Source organism: Oncorhynchus nerka, linkage group LG3 (genome assembly GCF_034236695.1).
Source record: "Oncorhynchus nerka isolate Pitt River linkage group LG3, Oner_Uvic_2.0, whole genome shotgun sequence".
Lineage (NCBI taxonomy): Eukaryota > Metazoa > Chordata > Actinopteri > Salmoniformes > Salmonidae > Oncorhynchus > Oncorhynchus nerka.
This window is the reverse complement of record NC_088398.1, coordinates 20735678-20759815: the sequence shown is the minus strand read 5'-3', so window position 1 is coordinate 20759815 and position 24138 is coordinate 20735678. Positions and strand designations below refer to the sequence as shown.

The following is a 24138-nucleotide window of genomic DNA, read 5'->3' as shown; positions in this document are numbered from 1 at the left end:
TGGCAAGATTGGTAGACTTTAGAAATGCAAGCAATATTGAAATGTACTGACTAAGACTCACATTCCTTTCAATATTTTACCCATATTTTAGCAGAGATGCAGAGAAGCATAATTAGTTTATTTAAAAAATAACCACTAGTCAGGAGGATTCAGACAGCTCAAAAGGTACAGTTGAAGTCGGAAGTTTACATACACTTAGGTTGGAGTCATTAACACTCGTTTTTCTACCATTCCACAAATGTCTTGTTAACAAACTATAGTTTTGGCAAGTCGGTTAGGACATCTACTTTGTGCATGACACGAGTCATTTTTCCAACAATTGTTAACAGACAGATTATCTCACTTATAGTTTACATACACTAAGTTGACTGTGCCTTTAAATATCTTGGAAAATTCCAGAAAATGATGGCTGTAGAAGCTTCTGATAGGCTGATTGACATAATTTGAGTCAATTTGAGGTGTACCTGTGGATGCATTTCAGTGCGTGCCAGCAGCTGACATCTCCAGTCCTGCGCTGAAGCCTGTCTCCATATTCTGACAACACTAGGTAAATGTACCTAGTGTCTTATTTTTATTTGATTGACTAACATTTATCATTGTTTACGAATACATAATTTAATATAAATAGCATATCTGTGCTGTAGTGTTGAGATTCGTTCTGGGCAGGTGTTTAGGAGTTTGTTATTTACGGTTTAAAAAATGAAGACCACATTTTACGCCCTATTTCGACCCTGAAGGTTTGGATTGATCTGCTGTTGCTTTGGGCAGTTGACGACTGGTTTGGGGGTCTTATTGTTTTAGGACAAGTATCAGCTCAAGTCTGGACTCGCAGGAAAATACTGGCATTTGTTTTACCACCACTTCTACTTTGGAAATACTGTGAAATAAGACTACAAGGTTTTGGTGTTTCTTTTTAAAACACTGGACATTTCTAAAGCATACCCATTTCATGTCTTGATGCCTACTGTCAGATCCTGAAATATAGTTGCTTATTCAGGGTAGGCTGTATCAAATTTAGTTTAGTCAAGTCTTAAACTGCTAGGCTATATTGTTCATTTCCTGATATTAAAGACTTAACGTTTATTTTAAAAACATTAGCATGTTATCTAGTTTAAGGACCATGTAGTCAACTGAAGGCTAGTGCTGAATAAAATATTATAAAAAAGTGGTAGGTGTATATTGTAGACTATATGGTAAATATGTATAATTTAAGTTTAAGATGATACACCATTGATATTATGACACCTTCAAATTATTTAAAGAAATTGTTTATTTATGTATATACATATAGTTTTGAACAAGAATGAAGTCCTTACCTTGTGCACCTACAGTGTGTCATGTCAGTTAGTGAGCTTACCTGTTGGGCTTTCAAAGCGCGGACCCCAAAATTGTCATTTGTCATCCACCACCCCTTAAATTGATGATTTGTTCAGTAATATATGAAGAAAAACCTTCTTAAAAATTACATGTTAAACTTCAGGAGCTTAATTACCTTCTCAGTGTCCCACTGGATTCATTTGGAGATGGACACTTGGAGACGGTGCTCTCTTTTTGCTTGATTGCATCATATTCCCACCAGCATATTTTCCTCTGCATTCAAATGGTCAGTTTCAATAAAAAGGGGTCTCTGTGTGTCCAAAATATCCCGTAGCAATGATTTTGAGCCTCTCTACTCTTAGCTCTCAGAGAGTTTCCACTGGGGTTTTGTAGATTCACCAAGCCTTGGAGCAGAGGCTCCAAGGCTTGGTGAATCTACAAAACCCCAGTGGAAACTCTCTGAGAGCTAATCTGTGCAGCAAGTGACAATTTCTTCTCAGTATTGGCTGTATGACTGGTGGATGGACCATATGATGTGAAAGCCATTTGGGGGAGGACAGAGTGAGTTAGGGGAGTGTTATTTACTATAGGGCCAGTGTCATACCATTTGAAAGGGACATGTTGGCACTTGTGGGACTATGTACCCTTACTGAGCATCTGGGGCCTTCTATATTTTACAATAATGGTTGAGTCCAATATGAGCACTCCTACACATAAATCTTACATGGAAGTGCCTCTTTTGGAGGGATTTCTGGGAAGAAGAACGAGGCTATCGAGGTTGGGACTTTGGGGAGAGAGAAGTATAGAGAGAGGCACTTTGTAAAGGTAAGAAAAGCTATGTTCCACTATGGATAGGGTGCCGTTGGATGGAAATGGGGTATATAGAGACTCTAATCTCAATGTATCCAGAAAAATTTAGATTTTCAGGTTCTTCTCTATAATGTTATAGAGAAGGGCGGGACAGGCCATTATGCTGTGCATATTTAAGGAAATATGGAAGCACGGCTAGGGGGAGCCATAGCTGGGAAGGGAATGGAGCTTGTGGCTCTGTGCTACTGCAGAGGAGATGTGGGTTGGATTTAGTACGCACAAAGTCAGTAAAACTCCGGAAGAAACTGTATTGTTGTCTATTGTGTTAATTAGTCAGCTATTGCCAGCTGGTCTCAGGGCTGTTGTCCAAAGGGAAGTGCCCAAACTGTTTCACAGGCTGTGCTCTGTAAAGAAAGATGGGAAGCTGTGATGATTGAACAGTAAGAGACACAAAATTATTCAAATAAAGAGCAAACATGCAAATGGTAAACTTTGTAAAGATTTTAGTGTGAGATAGCAGAGCAAGCTAAATACATTCTACATGTTATGTGCATATCTAGAGACTGTAAAGATGGCCGCTCCACTTAGGGAGAGTGGTGAGAGTAACTGCCCACTTCCTGATTGAAGCACCATCGCAGCTGCTTTATTTGTACTCATGAGGCAAAATATGTTGTTTGAATACGAATTACCATCTTTAACTTAGAATTAAGTTAATTATTTGGGAAATAATGGTTGTATTTGAGGTTTCAGGACATGGGCCTAGACCAACTGCTTCAAACAGGGAGTGCTGCAGTGTCCTGAGTCTCTGAAGGCTCAGCTATACCGTAGCACAGTGGTGATCGGTTAACCTGAAAGGGAGACGTTAGTTTAACGGGCCGTGGGGCCTGGTCAGCTGTTTCCCTGAAATAACATATTGGGTTGACAGCCCATATACATCAACTTTTCCATGCATACACTTTTCTACTGTGTACGAACACAGTTTACTATGGGATGGGTATTATTGAAACCACCAATTATAAAGCATTCAATTGGAAGGAACAGTTAAACACAGGCCTCATTTGTACAAAGGGTTCAATTACACTGCCGCTTGCTTGCATTTCTGTGATGATGATAGACAGAGTACTAATGTGAAAATGTCTGTTAATAGTGCTTTATGTTAATTTTCTTCACTCTTTGCTGTTTTAGAGGTACACCCCCCCCCCCAGGTTAAATAACACAATTAACTTTCATTACCTACATTTCAAAGCGAGTTCTCTCTCGGATGCAGTGTTATCTGGAAAGGGAAGACACAAAAATCTAAGTAATTATCCAAATTAGAAATTGTATCCATAGGTATACTTCTGATCTCAGAAATAGAAAAATTGTCTCACTGGTGTGTTAAGGGTTAATTGAGCACCGGAAGGCAGAAAATGTCATGAAAGGGATCATATTCTCATGAATACTGGGCTTTTAATCAGATTACTTTAAGCTACTGTCTCCCCATTTGCTTCTTTTCAATTGCCTTCTTTCCCCCATATTAATTTCAACAACATCCTATCCAAACCCACTAACCAATATTTGCCGGAATGTAAAGGGTTAAAATGTGCTTTGGAGTGACACTGTTACTCAGTCCATATCATTGGTGCTGAAATCTGACTGAGTTTCCCCCCTCCCCATAAAAATATGTACATTTACTGCCTCCTCTGGTAGATTCAGGCACAAAAGAGTGAGTGGGATCAATCCTATCCTGTCATTTGCACTCAGTGAGGTGAGCGACTAAAAGAGATTATGAGCAGGCTCTCACTTTGACACCGCTCTCAACATCTCCACTGCTCTGTCTGATATCTGTCAAATTCAACTCGTGACTGTGGTAATTTAAGGCTGTGCTTTTTTCAAAAACACCTTGGTCTACAATTACGTGTTTTTGCAACATATTTAAACATGAGGATAAGTCCCACTGTGTAGACTGAGAAAGCACTTCTCAGACAATACACCTCAACTCATACAAGTTAAATTAGCCTCTGAATTCCTCCACTAGAACACAGTGAAATGATTTAACTTCATGTACAGTAGTGTCTTTGATGTAGTACTATAGTTATGCCAACCGTGCTGCCCTACAACAGGTTTCTCTTCCACCAATATTGAGCTCAGTCTGTCGTCTCTACTTCTCTGTATGACTCAGTGTCCCGCCCAGTGGCTGTTAGAGCACATTGCTTCTAACTACCACTTGAAGGGCATGATTTCCTCAATTAGCCTGCTAGCGTTGTTATCGCAGCTACACTGGAGCTATCAGTCTCTTCCATAGAGGCACATTCAAATCGGCATGGTGCTGAAGTGCTAAACAGAGCGCTGCTATGCTTAAAGAGAATTGTTAACTCATTCACTGCCAAATGCCACTGATACTCCAGATTTTAGACTTCTGTTTTGGTTTGTAGCTACTGTATGTTCTACAGCAATAGTGGCCATGTGAGCCAACAAAAAGTGGATTGAAGAGTAGTCCCCCATATTATTATTTTGGCTACATCACTTCTGTGCACTCCTTAGAAACAGCTGATAATGTAAGTCAGCTGCACGACAGCTGTGTGACTGTTAGCAGCTGTGTGACTGTTAGCAGCTGTAAAACAAAAACACGCAACCACGAACACCCTCATCTCAGTAGCTCTTTGTGTGCATCATAAATACTTCCAAGATCATGTCCATGTAAAGACAAACACAGCTAAAAAAAACATTTTGTATTTCAAACATGTGGAAGAGATGACCCAGCATTTTGCCAGCTAAGCCACCTCGGTTTCGGTCGCAGTGATCTAGGTACACCTTTGGCAACAACTGCCGATCTTTGAAAACGTCCAATCTCACTCAACTCATGCAGGTTAAATTAGCACCATGCAATTATTTCACTTCATGTACAGTAGTGTCTTTGATGTAACAGTTTAAGCAACTGTGTTGCATAGTACAGGTTTCTCATCCACCGAGATTAAGCTCAGTCTGTTTTCGTCTCTGCTTCTCTGTATGGCTCAGTCCTGTCCAGTGTCTTTTAGCTTCTAACCACCACTTGAGGGGCACGACTTCCACATTTCACCTGCTAGCGCTGATATCACGGCTACACTGGAGTGATCAGTCTTTTCCATAGAGGCACATTCAAAGCAGCGTGGTGCTGACGTGTTGAACCGTGGGCTGCTATGCTAACAGAGATAGCTGTTAACTGCTTCACTGACAAATACATACACATATGAAAGGCTGTAGAGAGATGCTGTCTAATCGCATCTAGAAATTGAAAGAACACTATTAGCTGTGCACAGATGCAGTTCATATTTTCCCCCAATCTTGATGGGATGTTCTCTTTTCTTTAGGCGTCACATCGATCAGAGCCTGAAGTCACAGTCCAGGAGCACTACATCTATGTCTCCCATGGGATGGAATGTTTTCAGGTCCCCTGGTTACAGAACTCAGCGGCTGTTCAGCAACAACATCAACAATGGTCAGTGGAATTATCAAACTGGTCAGACCACACGTACCTTGCCATTCTCCTCTAAGAATGGGTCTCGGCACTCTTTTGGCTCCACACATCCAACACACATCAGCCAGACCACTAGTTTGGTTTAGGCCTGTAACTGGCCAAGTGGAATTAATGGTTATGTTACTACTGCAATCAGCTTCAGGCAATCTCCCATAATCAATGCCATTACCTGTACCCGTGATGCACTCGTAATTGCCCCCATATGCCTCAACACCCCAAGAGGCCCGATGAGGAGGTACTGCAGGAAACACAAGGCTCAAAGAGGAACAGAGGGTTGAATTGGGCTTAACCTGGTAAAAACTTCTCAGAATACACAACCACCCCTCTCCTTCTCCTACAGCAAATGGGTGTGTAGCCAGAACAGGTCTAGCATGACTACAAATAATACAGTCCTTTCTTCTCAGGGTTTTAGCTGTGTACCTCATATAAGACAGCCACAAATTGTCCCTACCATCAAAACCAGTCTCAGTGCCTAATTGATCCATAGCCGAATAGTCTCTAACATTAATTACCTGAATGGTATTTTTAACACAGTGGTGGTAGAGGAGTGTGTCCGGTTACCTCTGGTCTTGGCAGTACCTTAATAGAAAACACACCCATCATGTCTGTCCTCGTCCTTTGTAGTCCGAGGGGGTGAGTGCCTGCATCAGAGAGCTTAATAGTTTTGATGGTTAGTAGGATTTCATCACCTTTACAAAGTTCAACATTGCTCCCAGGTTTCCCCATATCATGGAAAACCTATCCACCCTTGTGGGATTCCCTATGCTATAAGGATACCCTCTTCTCCAATCCTAGAACTGTCCGAAGTCGGTTATCATGTAATCTCTACTCTAACTTCCTGTCTACCCAGATCTAGGGATCTCTTATGCTTATTTTGGAACAAAATACACATCACATAGCCAGAGCCAGACACATCCTCACTTCTATGAACAAAAACAGGGGTGATAGGACAGGGAGGGTTACTTCATTCGAGAGGTGGCCCCCGGAATTCTGTTAATTCCAGTTCTTCTCCCGAACTCTGTTTATTGTCCGACAGTGAAAAAGTGTCTTACCCTTCCGCCGTGCGATATGAATCTGGGTAGCTCTTTCAGCTAGCTGTCACCAGGGGTCTTCTATGGTCCCCAAGCCTCTGGGACTGGATTGAGTGACTTCACCTGTAGTTCACCTGTAATGCATAAAATCCTGGACATACAGGCTTGGTTAACAAACAATTTCTCATATGTTTTATCTGATTATATCTTTAACTTCTATGCCCAATTGTTAGCTACATTTTTTAAATTGTTAGTTTCTTATCCAATAGGCCCCATCCTATCCTAGACCACAATTTATTAGTTTCTTATCCAATAGGCCCCATCCTATCCTAGACCACAATTTACCCATCCCCCTTTTGATACCTGACTCTGCCCAGGTATCAACCTTACCTACTCTAAATAATGACTTAGGTAAGATTAGTATATTATCCTTATGTCTGACATCATCATGAAGGAGCCCCTTTTAGTTTTCCACATGTCTAATTCTCCCTTGGGCGTCAATCCAGTACCAATTCCCTGTCAAGTTTCTTATCTACTTAAGAACTATCTGCGCTACTTATATATTTTCTTAAATATATATTTACCAATTTAAACCTTTTCTCTCATATTTCTCAAATACCACTAAGCTTCTAACTGTTTGACTTTATCTAAAATCATGTCTATGAGTGTCAATCTCTAAAGTCCTTACATTTCCTTAATCAACCTAACTATAATCCTAAATCATCACAGATGTCCTATATACCTGTTAAATTTAATACTATTTAAAAAAAACTCCTAATAGTCAAAAAAAATTCAAAACAAATGCTTATCATATCAAAATCTTTCCTTCAAGGACCCTCAGTATTCTATCTGACAATAACATGAATTTAATATATGTTGCAAAGTGCAGAATTCCTTATCTACAGTAATTTATCACCCCTAAGAACTGAAACTTATTTTCTATGTAATTCCCTGCCATATTGGCTTAATATATCTCCTATCCCAACCTTCTAACCTAAACTCCTTTATAATGAATTTACCTTAAAACTAGTAACTCAATATGACCACATTCATTATACCAATGACTCTCCCCTAAGGCTGATCAGACCTTAGAAGACAGTCATGATAGGGTCAATAAGTCAACCCACCCATTTATAGTCAAGTTCTATACTACATTAGACATATTAAAGAACCCTTTATCCTTAAAATCCAAATTCACTTGTGTAATTTAAAACTCATAAAATAAAAACTCATAAAGTTCCATATTTGAGCGTGTCTCTTTAAAATACCTTTGCACCAAAACAAATGGTCCTAACAAATGTTTTATGTGTATATATTTGCAAACCTTAATGATTAATCAAAACTTCCAGGCCTTTCCAATTTGGTCGTTTATGGCCTCATTCTCCCCAAGATTATAACCCCTGATATTTAATAAAAATAACGTATTTTCCCTTGGCTCCTCCAACTCACATTTACATCTCAATAAAACAAAACACCATCTGCGTGTTCCTCAAGGAAAAACAACTTGCCCCTGTTACGTATGTCTACGTATCAAGGGAAATGCTCAAATAATCAAATTCAACCTAGCTAGTTTACCAAAACATGTACAATTATGTTTTACTATAGAGGTTGCTTTTCACCATTAATACCCTGACACCGTTCCACATAATGGAAACAGTGCTCAAATTTACTGGTGTTATTTAAACGATCAAACCAAGAATCAATAACCATCAGAATCCATTATCACGATGTTTTATGATTCAGACATTCAATCTATCTTTCTCATGGCCTAATTACAGTCCAAATAAACGCCACAAATCAATGATACCCACCCAGCGAATCAGCTGCTAGTTTTTAGCATCTTTCCTGACGATTTACATACTCCTTTTAAAAATGTATTTCGAAATGTTTATCAACTTCTGAAAAGTGACTCAACAATAATGCACGCATTTCCTTCTAAAAGACACTAACCATTTTCTCTGTCACCCCCAGTCAAGACATAATTTCCGTGGCGACGGAAACCTCGCGAGTGATGTCATCAACAAGCGCTCAATCTTGACTCATTTCGCAACGATTTTCAACTCATTGTAAATAATGGTTGGCTGTCTGCAACAACAGTATTTCGGGTTCGATAAACCAAACCTAATTTATCACATCTGTTGAATCCTGAATTAGAGTTTACAACATCAATCAACATCTCTCAATTCGCTAATCTTATAAAAACATTTCGATGGACACAAATCTATCGTAATTGTTCCCCCGTTATTATTCAGAAATAATTTGATTTAAGTTACTGTCTCGTCTTTGAATTAGCATTTTAATTACGACTCTTTTCCCCACCAAATCATTTAGTGAACAGACATAGCCTTGCATCAAAATCTCCGTTATTATATTGAGTTGAATGAATTAGTCTTTTTAATTTTGAACCAAACAAACTATTTAAAACGTTCAGTTTATATCTTATACCAATACTAGTGACTATAACTTTCTCTGCAAAACAATTAGATTAATTACAACCAAAAACTCAGACATATATAACTATTCTTTACACCTCAGCTGGGAACCGAACCCTGGCCTCCCGCGTGGCAGGCGAGAATTCTACCACTGAACCACCAATGCTTATGGAACTGAGATTCTCCGCAAATAGACCCAATTTACAGTTGTCTGTATTTGTTACTCCGGCATCTGAACAACAGAAAATAGCACTAATTTAAACGCCCAAAGTTTTCCCTCAATTAGGATTCTCATTAATCTCGCTCCCTTTGTATCTGACCCTTCTTTCTTAAATACGTGATTTTTGTTATTTTCTGTCTCTTTCTCTCTAGCTTCCTGCACGTCTCTCTTAACCCACATTCCATTGTTTTCAGCTGAACTGCGGATGGCGGTTCCCCTCCTAAATAACCTTCTTGTGTCCATTTTAGCTTTAATCCCTCCCAAACTTTCTTCATGTGCTTCCATTGTTCCTTTCCCCCTGATCTATATTCTATTTTTTGTTCTAGGAACTCATTAAACCTCAGCTTTGGAGTATTGGGGGTCGCCATTGTGAATTTGCTTTAACCTCTTAAGTCGACCCTCTACTTTTTTGAACATTCTGTTAAAAATCGCGCAACATTTCAGCGCCCTGCTACTCATGCCAGGAATATAGTATATGCATTTGCTTAGTCTGTGTGGATAGAAAACACTCAGACGTTTATAAAACTGGTTAAATCACTGCTGTGGCTTTACCAGAACGGCATTTACATCGAAAAGCACAGGAAAAACTGATCACTGAAAATGGGAAAATATATCCATGCGCTACTTGAACCCATTGATAAAGGTGAACCACAATTAATTGACTGAGGTTGCAGTACCTACAGCTTCCACACGGTGTCTAGAGTCTTGTCATTTCCCTTCGAGTTTTTTCTTGGTCAAACACATGCAGGACACCGTATCTCCTCCGGTCTAGGACCGGATATTTTCGTTGAGTTTCTAGCCGGACATTTTTCCAGACGGACAGCTAATGATCTTTACATCGCCTCCTGATGAATTTTATCGCTTATTAACGTTTACTAATACCTAAAGTTGCATTACAAACGTATTTCAAGTGTTTTGTGAAAGTTTATCGTCGACTTTTTGAATTTTAAAAAATGAAGTTACGTTTTGAAACAATGTTTTTTTCGTTTATCACACAGTCTACATATAACGATATCTAGGCTTTATATGGACCGATTTAATCGAAATAAAGACCCAAATAGTGTTTATGGGACATCTAGGAGTGCCAACAAAGAAGATGGTGAAAGGTAATGAATGTTTTCTATTTTATTGTGCGGTTTGTGTAACGCCGAAATGCTAATTATTTTGTTTACGTCCCCTGTGGGTCTTTTGGGGTGTTACATGCTATCAGATAATAGCTTCTCATGCTTTCGCCGAAAAGCATTTTAAAAATCTGACTTGTTGCCTGGATTCACAACGAGTGTAGCTTTAATTCGATACCCTGCATGTGTATTTTAATGAACTTTTGAGTTTTAACTAATACTATTAGCATTTAGCGTAGCGCATTTGCATTTCCAGAGCTCTAGTTGGGACGCAAGCGTCCCGAGTAGAAGCAACAGGTTAATCGTAATTTAATTTAATTCAATCGGAATTTAATCGTAGTTTTAATCGGAATTCTCTCCTTCTATCTGAATATAGTTAGCATATACTTCGCCCGACGTTGATTAATACCCACGATGTACTCGAAGAGACACTGTTGCACGTGCTCTGTCTTATCTCTGAGCTTCTCCTTAGTATGTTTTAGTTCGAGAAAAACGCATGGGTTGGTATAGCATTTGTGGAGCGCACAACCAAGGGATCTATTCGACTATTTAGTCTCAATATTTAAATATTATTTCAATTATACATCAGTCATTTCGTTCCTGATTATACATTTAACACAGAAGTCATAGGTACATACAATATAGAAGTTTCGGATTTATCCAATATCCCTTATTATAATTCTATCTCTCTCTCTCTATCTAACCACCAACAATCTTAATGGAAACAATTACAACCACATTGCATTTTAATATAAACAGTTACAAATAGACAAAACAAGACAAAACAACACATTATATCTCTGACCCCTGAAAGCCGATCCTTATCAGTGAACCTCTATCAGACTGAGCCGTACCGGGTCGCGGGACAAAATGACAATTTATCCCCTCGGCGCCAGATTTAATGAATAGTAATTAACTATCCCCTTACTGATCTCTATTCCTGATCCCTATCGAGCTGACCCCTATCAGAATTATTACACATGTCCGACCCCTATCGGTGAATCTCTATCAGACTGAGCCGTACCGGGTCGCGGGACAAAATTACAATTTATCCCCTCGGCGCCAGATTTAATGAATAGTAATTAACTATCCCCTTACTGATATCTCATCAATGATTTATATCACACCGGCCGTCTCCGGCTTGTTTCTACATATCTTCACTACACTTTTCTTTTCGACTCGTCAGCAAATTATAAATTTACACAAGAATTCATACTTACTCGGAAATACTGATCAAAATTTGATTTAACAGGTTTTGCTTACCTTATTTATGGTGCACCTTTAGATCAGTTTCCCGAGTTGAGCAGAATTGTTGTCCACCCACCGAAAAATCATCACCCGTCCTCCTCGAATCGTCCTTACACCCTCTCACCCGCTCTCGCACACCCAATCAGTTCACTTCGACTGGACCGTTAGTTAACCATCCTCTGCTACCAAGTTCTGTTAGTAATTGGATATGTAGTTGGGTGAGCCGGTCAAGGATCGATTCAGACAAAGTGGTAAATTGTAATGACAAGCGACAGTTTATTTCAGAGTGAAGATATCTAGTACAGCGTAATTACGGCTCTTCCGTTCGCTCGCACAGAACAGCAGGAAAAGAGGCCGCCAACAATCAGTACAGCCCTAATATACGGCACAGAAAGTAGGTTGACTCCGGAAGATCGGATCTCCGGATTGGTTCAGCTGGGTGTAGTCTTCCGCCATTGGCTCAGTTGTCTGTCCGTCATCGTAGAATCCTCTTCGGGCACAGTGTTCGGTTAAAAGGGAGATTATGTGTGTAATGTGGGAGCTATCCTGTAGGGGACCCCACAGGCTTTACTGTGAGTTGTAGCCATGTATTTAGCAGTAGGTTGGTCACCTGCATAAGAAATAGCAATTCTTTACAAGCACCACTGGTTTTAGCTCAGTAAGGGGACGCAGGGACAGTGGAGGAAGCAAAGCTCTTAGCAGCACACGGATTTAGGTTTCACTGACAGAGACGGCTGTTAACACCTTCAACTGGAAATGGAATGGACACTATAAGCTGTGATTAGTAGTAATATGTGCATGTTATTTATTTACATCAATCACAGTCCCAGACCAGGAGCTGTGACTCAGTGTAAAGCCATTACAATTCCTCCACTCACTTGTCAACAGATACAAATACTTTTTTCAAAATTTTACTCAGAATTTTACTCCCAGCAATGATTCAAAGGCTCTGACACTTCTTAATGTAGCCTACATATCACCTCCACTTTGATTCAATCTTTCACTATTTTACCTACATTTCGGGTTTTACGTACACTTACTGCAAACTTACTGTGCTGTGTAGAGTTTTATTTTGGCTGTTGCTACACCTCTGTGCACGCCTTAGCCGACAATGGGTATCAGTTACATGACAGCTGTGGTACTGGTGTTAGTATAATGGACGTCACGCTTCCTGCTTAGCGAGTACCACTTCCTCCTCATTCGGCTTACACAGAGGCTCAAACCCAGGATCTCTTGTTTGCTAGCACGTGACCGCACTCCCAAAACGTCTTACCAGTCACGCCACACAAATAGCTAGCTATTTGGTGGCGCAAGAGGTTGAGGAGTAAGATTTACATATCCCCATGTGCTACATTAGCAGCTGTCTTGAAACAGCATCCATGGACATCCTCATCTCAGTAGCTTTGAGTGTGCAGTTGTGTCATCTGGCATCATAACTTTCAAGATCATTTCCATCTAAACCTTCTGAAGACACAGCCCCAAAAAGCACAAAATATTTCAAATCTTTTTGCACTTTGTCATTGTCACTCCTCATTCCTCTAGTTCCATTCACATTACTGAAAGCTTTCCATGGAAGTTGGCATCATCCGACACTGCAGCCGTTGGAAAGTGAACCAATAAAAAGTGGATTGAAGAGTAGCCTTTACCCCGTAACCCAATCAGCATTGTGTATGCATGAGCCACTCCCACACCTTGACCTTACATGGCACGGAGGACTGGCCAAGGTCTACTGAATCAAATCAAATCAAATTGTATTTGTCACATACACATGGTTAGCAGATGTTAATGCGAGTGTAGCGAAATGCTTGTGCTTCTAGTTCCGACAATGCAGTAATAACCAACAAGTAATCTAGCTACCAATTCCAAAACTACTACCTTATAGACACAAGTGTACGGGGATAAAGAATATGTACATAAAGATATATGAATGAGTGATGGTACAGAGCGGCATAGGCAAGATACAGTAGATGGTATTGAGTGCAGTATATACATATGAGATGAGTATGTAAACAAAGTGGCATAGTTAAAGTGGCTAGTGATACATGTATTACATAAAGATGCAGTAGATGATATAGACTACAGTATATACGTATACATATGAGATGTATAAGGCCATCAGCACTATGGTGTTAAATGCCGAGCTGTAGTCGATGAACAGCATTCTCACATAGGTATTCCTCTTGTCCAGATGGGTTAGGGCAGTGTGCAGTGTGGTTGAGATTGCATCGTCTGTGGACCTATTTGGGCGGTAAGCAAATTGGAGTGGGTCTAGGGTGTCAGGTAGGGTGGAGGTGATATGGTCCTTGATTAGTCTCTCAAAGCACTTCATGATGACGGAAGTGAGTGCTACGGGGCGGTAGTCGTTTAGCTCAGTTACCTTAGCTTTCTTGGGAACAGGAACAATGGTGGCCCTCTTGAAGCATGTGGGAACAGCAGACTGGTATAGGGATTGATTGAATATGTCCGTAAACACACCAGCCAGCTGGTCTGCGCATGCTCTGAGGGCTCGGCTGGGGATGCCGTCTGGGCCTGCAGCCTTGCGAGGGTTTTCCTCACGTCGGCTGCAGTGAAGGAGAGTCCGCATGTTTTAGTTGCGGGCCGTGTCAGTGGCACTGTATTGTCCTCAAAGCGGGCAAAAAAGTTATTTAGTCTGCCTGGGAGCAAGACATCCTGGTCCGTGACGATGCTGGTTTTCTTTTTGTAATCCGTGATTGACTGTAGACCCTGCCACATACCTCTTGTGTCTGAGCCGTTGAATTGAGATTCTACTTTGTCTCTATACTGACGCTTAGCTTGTTTCATTGCCTTGCGGAGGGAATAGTTAAACTGTTTGTATTCGGTCATGTTTCCGGTCACCTTGCCCTGATTAAAAGCAGTGTTTCGCGCGTTCAGTTTCACGCGAATGCTGCCATCAATCCACGGTTTCTGGTTTGGGAATGTTTTAATCGTTGCTATGGGAACGACATCTTCAACGCACGTTCTAATGAACTCGCTCACCGAATCAACGTATTCGTCAATGTTGTCTGACTCAATACGAAACATATCCCAGTCCACGTGATGGAAGCAGTCTTGGAGTGTGGAATCAGATTGGTCGGACCAGCGTTGAACAGACCTCAGCGCGGGAGCTTCTTGTTTTAGTTTCTGTCTGTAGGCAGGGATCAACAAAATGGAGTCGTGGTCAGCTTTTCCGAAAGGAGAGCGGGGCAGGGCCTTATATGCGTCGAGGAAGTTAGAATAGCAATGATCCAAGGTTTTTCCAGCCCTGGTTGCGCAATCGATATGCTGATACAATTTAGGGAGTCTTGTTTTCAGATTAGCCTTGTTAAAATCCCCAGCTACAATGAATGCAGCCTCCGGATATATGGATTCCAGTTTGCAAAGAGTCAAATAAAGTTCGTTCAGAGCCATCGATGTGTCTGCTTGGGGGGGAATATATACGGCTCTGATTATAATCTAAGATAATTCCCTTGGTAGATAATGCGATCGACATTTGATTGTGAGGAATTCTAAATCAGGTGAACAGAAGGACTGAGTTCCTGTATGTTGTTGTGGCCACACCACGTCACGTTAACCATGACTCATACGCCCCCGCCCCTCTTCTTACCAGAAAGATGTTTGTTTCTGTCGGCGCGATGCGTGGAGAAACCAGCTGGCTGCACCGACTCTGATAGCGTCTCTCCAGTGAGCCATGTTTCCGTGAAGCAAAGAACGTTAGTCTCTGATGTCCCTCTGGAATGCTACCCTTGCTCGGATTTCATCAACCTTGTTGTCAAGAGACTGGACATTGGTGAGAAGAATGCTAGGAAGTGGTGCACGATGTGCCCGTCTCCGGAGTCTGACCAGAAGACCGCTTCGTTTCCCCCTTTTACGAAGTCGTTTTTTTGGGTCGCCGGCTGGGATCCATTCAGTTGTCCTGGGTGAAAGGCAGAACACAGGATCCGCTTCGAAGTCATATTCTTGGTCGTACTGATGGTGAGTTGACGCTGCTCTTATGTTCAGTAGTTCTTCTCGACTGTATGTAATGAAACCTAAGATGACCTGGGGTACCAATGTAAGAAATAACACGTAAAAAAAACAAAAACTGCATGGATGTAAAGGCTGCTAGTTCAGAGAATACAGAACCAAAGTATCAAGACTACAAGTACTATTACTTCTACTACTACTACTACAGAACCACAATACCAAGACTAGTAGTACTATTGCTTCTACTACTATTACTACAGAACCACAACTACCAAGAGTACTACAACAGAACCAGAAGGATGGAAACAGCTACCGACTTGACTCTGGTAAGAGCCGATTACTAATCCTAATTTTAGATTAAATCAATGGACATTGAATGTATCGAGCACAGTCACATGTTTTTGTCCACAATTTCAGATGGAATAGTGCTAGTTGTAGATCTCACTGATATCAAAAGACGTAATCCCCTCCAATGATTGCATACAAATTGGTACATTCATCAATACTCTGAGAAGAGTATTTATTTACTAACATTTCCATCTAATGTGGGGCATATATGGTATTTTAAACTCCAGTTTCAGAACTGGACAGCAACCATCTGCCATTGGCTGCAGCAGAATACTTGTTCTGTTTGTTAAAAATAAGGGGTATAATGTTGTCTCAATGTTGTAAAGAGTCAGTCGGTGTTCAAAGAGCAGACTAATCTGTTCAGCTGTATGACAATATTCTATTATTATTCAGCTAAATTCCAGATGCATTTGCCGAAATGTGCGTACACAATAAAAAGTTATCAAGGATATTCTGAATACAAGTTAAAGTAAATCACCCCACATAATTCACATTCAATAAAGTTGGCACTACTTGCAGACATGAGCCAAACACCTCATCCAAGACCTGGACGTCCAACAATTCGGCCAAATCCACACCAAGCTGGAAAGCATCTCCAAGACAAACCAGCAGATTCTGAAGCAGATTCCCCTGAACGAGGTCAATGAGAAGTACAGAAAGTATGAAGAATATATCAAGCATCAGTACACCGCCCGCAACACCATGGTGGAACAGATCGAAAATGAGTTCAGAGTTCCAGAGGGTCTATGAGAGAGACAAGCTTACCCTTTCTCTAGACACATAACACTTCTGAACAAAGAGGTTTGCTGGAGGTGTACCTAGAGCACTACAAGAAGAACTGAGACGTCATGGAGAAAAAGTGTTCCCAATTGGCTAATATCTTTCGCATGGGCCTGATGACACTAATGGCATATACGTGGGTCAGAGGGGAGGGTGAATGTTGAAGTCCGGGATAAATGGGCCCCCAGGGTGGAGAAGATTCAGGCCAAGATGGATGAGGTGCTGGCCCAGAGTGAGGGGAACTGATCCTCATCCACTCCCAGGGTTGGGTGGCATATGAGGGCTTTAAAGGGATATTTTAGGATTTTGGCAACGAGGCCCTTTATCTACTTCACCAGAGTCAGACCATTTTTATGTCTGTGTCCAGTATGAAGGAAGTTAGATGTAGTTATGCGAGTCTATGCTAACTAGCATTAGCGCAATGACTGGAAGTCTATGGGGGTTGTAGCGTTTCTCGTCTTCCTCTGACGAGGAGTATGACAGATCGGACCAATGCACAGCGTGGTAAGTGTCCATAATATATTTTAATGAAATATCACTGGACACAGAAAACAAAAGGAACAAGAGAAATAAATGAAAACCAACACAGTCCCGTGTGGAACAAACACTGACACAGAAAAATAATCACCCACAAAACACAGATAGGAAAAGTCTACCTAAGTATGATTCTCAATTAGAGACAACGAACGACAACTGCCTCTGATTGAGAACCATACTAGGCCATGAATGTAAGATTCACCATAATGGGTATCTATTTCAACAGACATACACTCCATGGAAATCTAATAGTGCCACTGATGCAACCTAGCACTTTCAGTATCAAATAAATAAATAAACATTATCTATACTGTGGACACTATTAACAGAGCATGCTAATTATCTAAATACATTTTTTTTTACTTTACTGTGGGTTAATTAGTATTACTTTACTTATTATCAGCGCCTAAATTAACTATTATTTAGCATTCAATTGGAAATAGCATGAAAAAGTATTGATAAATAATGCACTGTAAAATCTAACTTAAAATATCCAAAGTTATCTAAGAATGTATTTATGGAGGGAATCCAATAATTAATGCCACACACACACAACACTAGCATCATGTATCTTCCATAATTATTCAACAACAGGGTAGCCTAGTGGTTAGTGGTGGACTAGCAACTGAAAGGTTGCAAGTTCAAATCCCTGAGCTGACAATGTACAAATCTGCCATTCTGCCCCTGAACAGGCAGTTAACCCCCTGTTCCTAGGCTGCCATTGAAAATAAGAATTTGTTTTTTAACTGACTTGCCTAGTTAAATAAAAGTTAAAAACAAAAGTTTACACTCAGATAATGAAGTCAGTGGGATGAAAGTCATACTGTAACTAACACTAAACACTTGTAGCCTGTTCAATGTAACACCAAAACTGGGCTACTATACTGTCCAAAAACACTACTTTTTCCTCTTCAACCATATTGTAAGGTGTATCAGTTTGTTTTCATGAACACACTACATTATGATGGTTGTGATTGTAAACCAACCAAGTGCAGTGACAACACCAAACTAACCACACAGCAATACAAAAGGTCAAAGTAAACATTAGCTTTAAGTGCTTCCTCTCTTATGTGTTCTCTTGTATCTCAGAGAAATGAAGTATTAGAACAAATCTTTGTTTGTTTTTCTAAGTGTGCTTTAGTAAATTCACTCTGGCCATCTACTCCGATTTCAGAGCACTCTCGTCTGAGTGTGCCAGAGCGTAGAATAACTGATTCATCTACGAACACACCTGTTGAATATGACCTGTGTCAGTAAACGTCGGCAAAAAAAAAACATAATTAGATTGTTGCCATCAGCAGTTAGTCACCAACACTATAAACAACATGAAAACAGCCTAACCAGCTATTCTAGGGTGAGTAAAATGGTCAGAGTGAGGTTTTCTCCTATTTGTGTCTTGAAGTAGCTAGCAAGCTAGTCAACGTTAGCCAGTTAGTTTGGGTGCATGACTTGTGAGATCAACCCTACTCCTCGGCCAGAGCGTCCACCGTGCCCTCTAAATGCTCCGAGAGCGAAACGCTCTGAATATACAAACAGAGAATCTGACAAAGCTCTAAATATATGAATGTCCAGAGCGCACAAATTACGAACACACCCTAAATAATTACATTTCTGGGGAATTGTCTTTGCTCTGTGACCCTCTTTCTTTTCACTTATATTGTATTATTTTCATATTTTGAAGCCATTTACACCAAAAGTAGCGTAAGATATCAAAAATCACTCTAAGACATTTATGGGGATGTTTTCTAGATATTTTGGGGATTTTATATATCTTAATTTGCCATAGCAGTTTTGATTTTGATCAGTATCCTCTCATAACTGACCAATGTCTCCTCTTACGCTGTGGTTCATGTTCCGTGTCCCCTTAACTGTGTCTTTGCCTAAGAAACGGTTCACAAAGTTACGTTCTCTACTTCATTTGTTCTTGTGCTCTAAAGCACTGCAGTTTGATTTGATCTCTTCTGTGCTATTAACCCCACTATTCAGATTTCCAGTGTTAATGATGCCATTTCTATGCTCACCGATCCATATCTGTGATTCATAACCCTATATTCAATGGAATAGCTATTCTGTGGTACCAGTCCCTGTCTCTCATATTGTTACAACTGAGATGTATGGCTGTTAAATAGTTATAATTCTGCATTATTAAAATTAATTAGATGGGAATATATTTACCTCTAGGGCTTTCTGAAAATATACGCTCATCTAAATGTCATAGTCTATTTTTTTGTTATGTTCTTTGTTGCATGGTTGTACTATGCAGCATTATCAATAAAGATTGAATGTAAAATATCACTTGTATTAGATTTTTTGCATAAAAATATATTGAGGCAATAGTATTATAATTTTAACTTGGTTTATCTCAAAATGATGATGAGGGGCAATACATGCTGTCAGTTCCATGATTTTTGGCACCCTTGATTTAAAATAAATACTATACAATAAATAATATAATTTGAAAAAGGATCCGTTGTCACGACTTCCTCTGAAGTCAGTCCCTCTCCTTGTTCGGGCGACGTTCAGCGGTCTTCTAGCCATCTCTGATCCACCTTTCATTTTCCTTTTGTTTTCTTGTCTTCCCACACACCTTGTTTCAATTCCATCAATTACATGTTGTGTATTTAGCCCTCTGTTCCCCCCATGTCCTTGTCCTGTATTGTTTATTGTAAGTGCTTGTGCATGTTTATTCTGGTGTGCCTTGGGTTATGTACCCATTTATTGATTGTTCTGTTTTACCGGTGGGTTTTTATTATTAAACTGTGCCGTTGGAAACACAGTTTTTGCTCTCCTGCGTCTGACTTCTCCACCGCCAGTACGCACCCCTTACAGAATACCGGACCAAACGTATGGAGTCAGCAGGAGCGCGTCTGGGAGCATGCAGCAATTCTCCACCATCTTGGCACTGCCATGGACCACATTGTCCAGACAATGGACCGCTGGGAGAGACAGGGAGTTCTCCCTGTGCCTCCACCAGCACAGCCGGGGCCTCCACTATGCGCCCCTCCTTCTGGTTCCAGTGGGATTCGTCTCTCCCTTCCCCAGGAAAACAATGGGACGGCTGCGAACTGCGAGCTGGACTTGTACCTGGCAACTGTCCACCCGGCTCCTTCGGGCCGTGAGCGCGTGTCCGCCCTCGTCTCGTGCCTCACCAGGAAAGTGGAGTGGGCTAATGCCATGTGGAAAGAGGGAGATGACCAGTTTGAGGACTTCCAGGCAGTCTTCGACCACCCACCCGAGGGTAGAGCGGCGGGTGAATGCCTATTCCTTCTGAGGCAGGGGACTGCAGGGGATTGCTGCAGTCTGTGTGAGGTTGGCCTGCAGAGACACCACCCTCACGTTCGACCAGCTGGCGGACCTGTCCATACGGCTGGATAACCAGCTAGCTACACGCGGACGTTCAGATCTGGGTCTGGTGGATTGTTTGGGCGACGTTCGGTGGTCGACGTCACCGGTCTTCTAGCCATCTCCAATCCACCTTTCGTTTTGTTTTGTTTTGTCTTCCCACACACCTGGTTTCAATTCCATCAATAACATGTTGTGTATTTAGCCCTCTGTTCCCCCCATGTCCTTGTCCTGTATTGTTTATTGTAAGTGCTTGTGCACGTTTATTCTGGTGTGCCTTGGGTTATGTACCCATTTATTGATCGTTCTGTTTTCCGGTGGGTTTTTATTATTAAACTGCACCGTTGGAAACGGTGTTTGCTCTCCTGCGTCTGACTTCTCTGCCGCCAGTACGCACCCCTTACATCAGTGTAGTTTTAGTCACAAGGGGAGGCTGCTAGAGTATTGAAAACAGGGGTATCAATATGTATTTACCCCAAATGTTGAGCATGCAATATAGTCTAAACCATCTTGAACTTTTTTTTCCACATTTTCCTGCCTTAATTAAAACTAAAAAGTGATTAAAATCTATTTTTTTTCTTACATATCTACCTACACAACCGACTCAATGTTCAAAGTGAAAGAAGGTTATACAGTGGGGCAAAAAAGTATTTAGTCAGCCACCAATTGTGCAAGTTCTCCCACTTAAAAAGATGAGAGGCCAGTAATTTTCATCATAGGTACACTTCAACTATGACAGACAAAATGAGAAGAAAAAAATCCAGAAAATCACATTGTAGGATTTTTTTATGAATTTATTTGCAAATTATGGTGGAAAATAAGTATTTGGTCACCTACAAACAAGCAAGATTACTGGCTCTCACAGACCTGTAACTTCTTCTTTAAGAGGCTCCTTTGTCCTCCACTCGTTACCTGTATTAATGGCACCTGCTTGAACTTGTTATCAGTATAAAAGACACCTGTCCACAACCTCAAACAGTCACACTCCACTATGGCCAAGACCAAAGAGCTGTCAAAGGACACCAGAAACAAAATTGTAGACCTGCACCAGGCTGGGAAGACTGAATCTGCAATAGGTAAGCAGCTTGGTTTGAAGAAATCAACTGTGGGAGCAATTATTAGGAAATGGAAGACCTACAAGACCACTGATAATCTCCCTCGATCTGGGGCTCCACGCAAGATCTCACCCCGTGGGGTCAAAATGATCACAAGAACGGTGAGCAAAAATCCCAGAACCACATGGGGGGACCTAGTGAATGACCTGCAGAGAGCTGGGACCAAAGTAACAAAGCCTACCATCAGTAACACACTACGCCGCCAGGGACTCAAATCCTGCAGTGCCAGACGTGTCGCCCTGCTTAAGCCAGTACATGTCCAGGCCCGTCGGAAGTTTGCTAGAGAGCATTTGGATGATCCAGAAGAAGATTGGGAGAATGTCATAAGGACTGACCATCCATTATATAACATTTTTACTTTTAACCATGTTTTGAGACTTTATAGTGTTTGTTTATATTTAGTTTGTTGACAAGCATTGGAGTTAAACCAGCTCATGTTTTGGGTTCTGATACGGTAAGGTAGTTGAACTAACTCAGGCATTTATAAGTTATATTCTTCTGGAATCAATGCGTACATATCATTACTTTATAATTCCAAAAATGTGTGTAGGAACTGCTGATTGCCCCTTTTAAGATTTATTTGTGATGTGGCCCATAAATGTATGTTTTGGTCTGTAAACAAGGTTCTCAATCTTATTTGTAAATGTCCAATAGTGATATCGAAATTGATAATTTTATCTGTGTTACTCTGGAGGGAAAACTCACACATTGCGCCCCCATAAGGGGTTGAATGTCAACTGTTATTATAGGGCATTCAACCACTTTACTTGAAAGCAATGTGCAGCTTTTCCGTCCTGATTTTGAGCATGATTTCTGAAGACCGGCACACAGTTCAACTTTCATATTGATTCTCTCTACAGAGCATGGCAAGTCCTCTGGAGAAGGTGGTGGCCCAGAAGAAAAACGCCATCGAGGCTGTGATGGAGAGTTTTGAGGTGAGGAGCTGAGGTGTTGGCTAGCGCAGTAGGGGAGCTCTTCCCTCTCTATGAGGCAGCCGCACCTGTCCTACGACTAGTCCTGGACAACGTGTTGAGCAAAGAGGTCTGCTATGTCAAAGAGCAGTTCCTGGCGGTGAGGAACAAGCTGGATGTACTGTCCACCCAGCAGGAGGATAGTGACTGTGAGATTAGGAAGGGCCGGCTGGATTCCCATTACTTCTCAGTGGAGGAGAGCATCAGGAACCAGTTCCGGAATTACATGGACATTCTGGAGGCCAAGCCACAGTTTCAGGAGGTCAAGAAGAGGCTGTTTCTGGAGCACCGGTAGGGAGATGAACCTGTATGATGCTCTGATGGGCACCAACAGCTTTGGGGAGTCCATCTTGGAGGTGGTGGACAGGTAAAGTGTTCTTAACCATGCTAAATGAGCCTTTATGCATCTGTGGAGCATGTCATTGGTTGAGTATTTTAGTTTCAGAACACTTGGCATGAATTTGAACTGTTCACTTGTGATTATGGAAAATAGGATGATTACTTTTATTGTTATTAACAACAGTTTAGTGGTTGGTTCTCCATCTGTCTCAGGTATGAGGCGAGAAACAGGCGCCTACTGGAGGACTTCTGTGTGAGGATGAAGGAGCTCCTCTGCCTGGGCCTAATTGCCCCGCCGGGCCTCTGTGCCCTCACAAGGAGACCAGATGAGGAACAGGAAACCATCCATAACTGGAGCACCAAAATCAGGGAGGTGGAATCAAAGATGAAGGCATGCATCGGGGCCTGCGTAGCAGCCTTCCCTGAACAGGCTTGCCTTGACGCCCAGAATCTTCTCCAGGAAAAAGAGGAACGCAATCTTCAGGACACTGCTCAGGAAGTACAGGAATTCCTCACAAGGAAATACGACTGGGTGAGCTGGTCGGTCCGACTGGTCAACCACTCTGGCAGCAGCTATTGGAACTGGCGTGCCAGGGACCACTTCCAACACATGGCCGGTCAGAACTTGTTTGAGGGGCTGCAGGTGAATGATACCTTACCTGGTGGTTTCCTACAGCACCGGTCCCACGCGACTGCATCCGACAACTGATGGAGGGGCCAGAGAAGAAGGGCGGTGCCCGGGCCATGATGGAGGTCCTGGGGAACAGATGGTGAGGTTTGTGGTGCATGCTGTCAGTAACCACAAAGAGAGTTAGGCCAACTGGAGCTTCCCGGAGGACTGCCACTACTGGGAGAGGCACAAGAATGTGACGCTGTGTGTACACTCATAGTGACGCTGATAGAGGTGCAACAAGTCAGACAAATAGGGATCATTATGTCATCAACCTGAGGGGTTATTCTAAATTCTGAATTGACCACCTTAAAGAGGATGTGTGGGGAATTATGGTAAATGGTGATGAGGTTTTGTGAATACACCATGCAGTTTGGCCTAGCAAGAAACTTTGGTTG

General features: G+C 41.5%; 1 pseudogene; it reads left to right on the top strand.

The window, feature by feature from the left end:
- The first annotated feature begins 462 nt into the window (after positions 1-462).
- LOC115104180 (uncharacterized) lies at positions 463-23960 on the top strand (annotated as a pseudogene).
- The last annotated feature ends 178 nt before the right edge of the window (positions 23961-24138 follow it).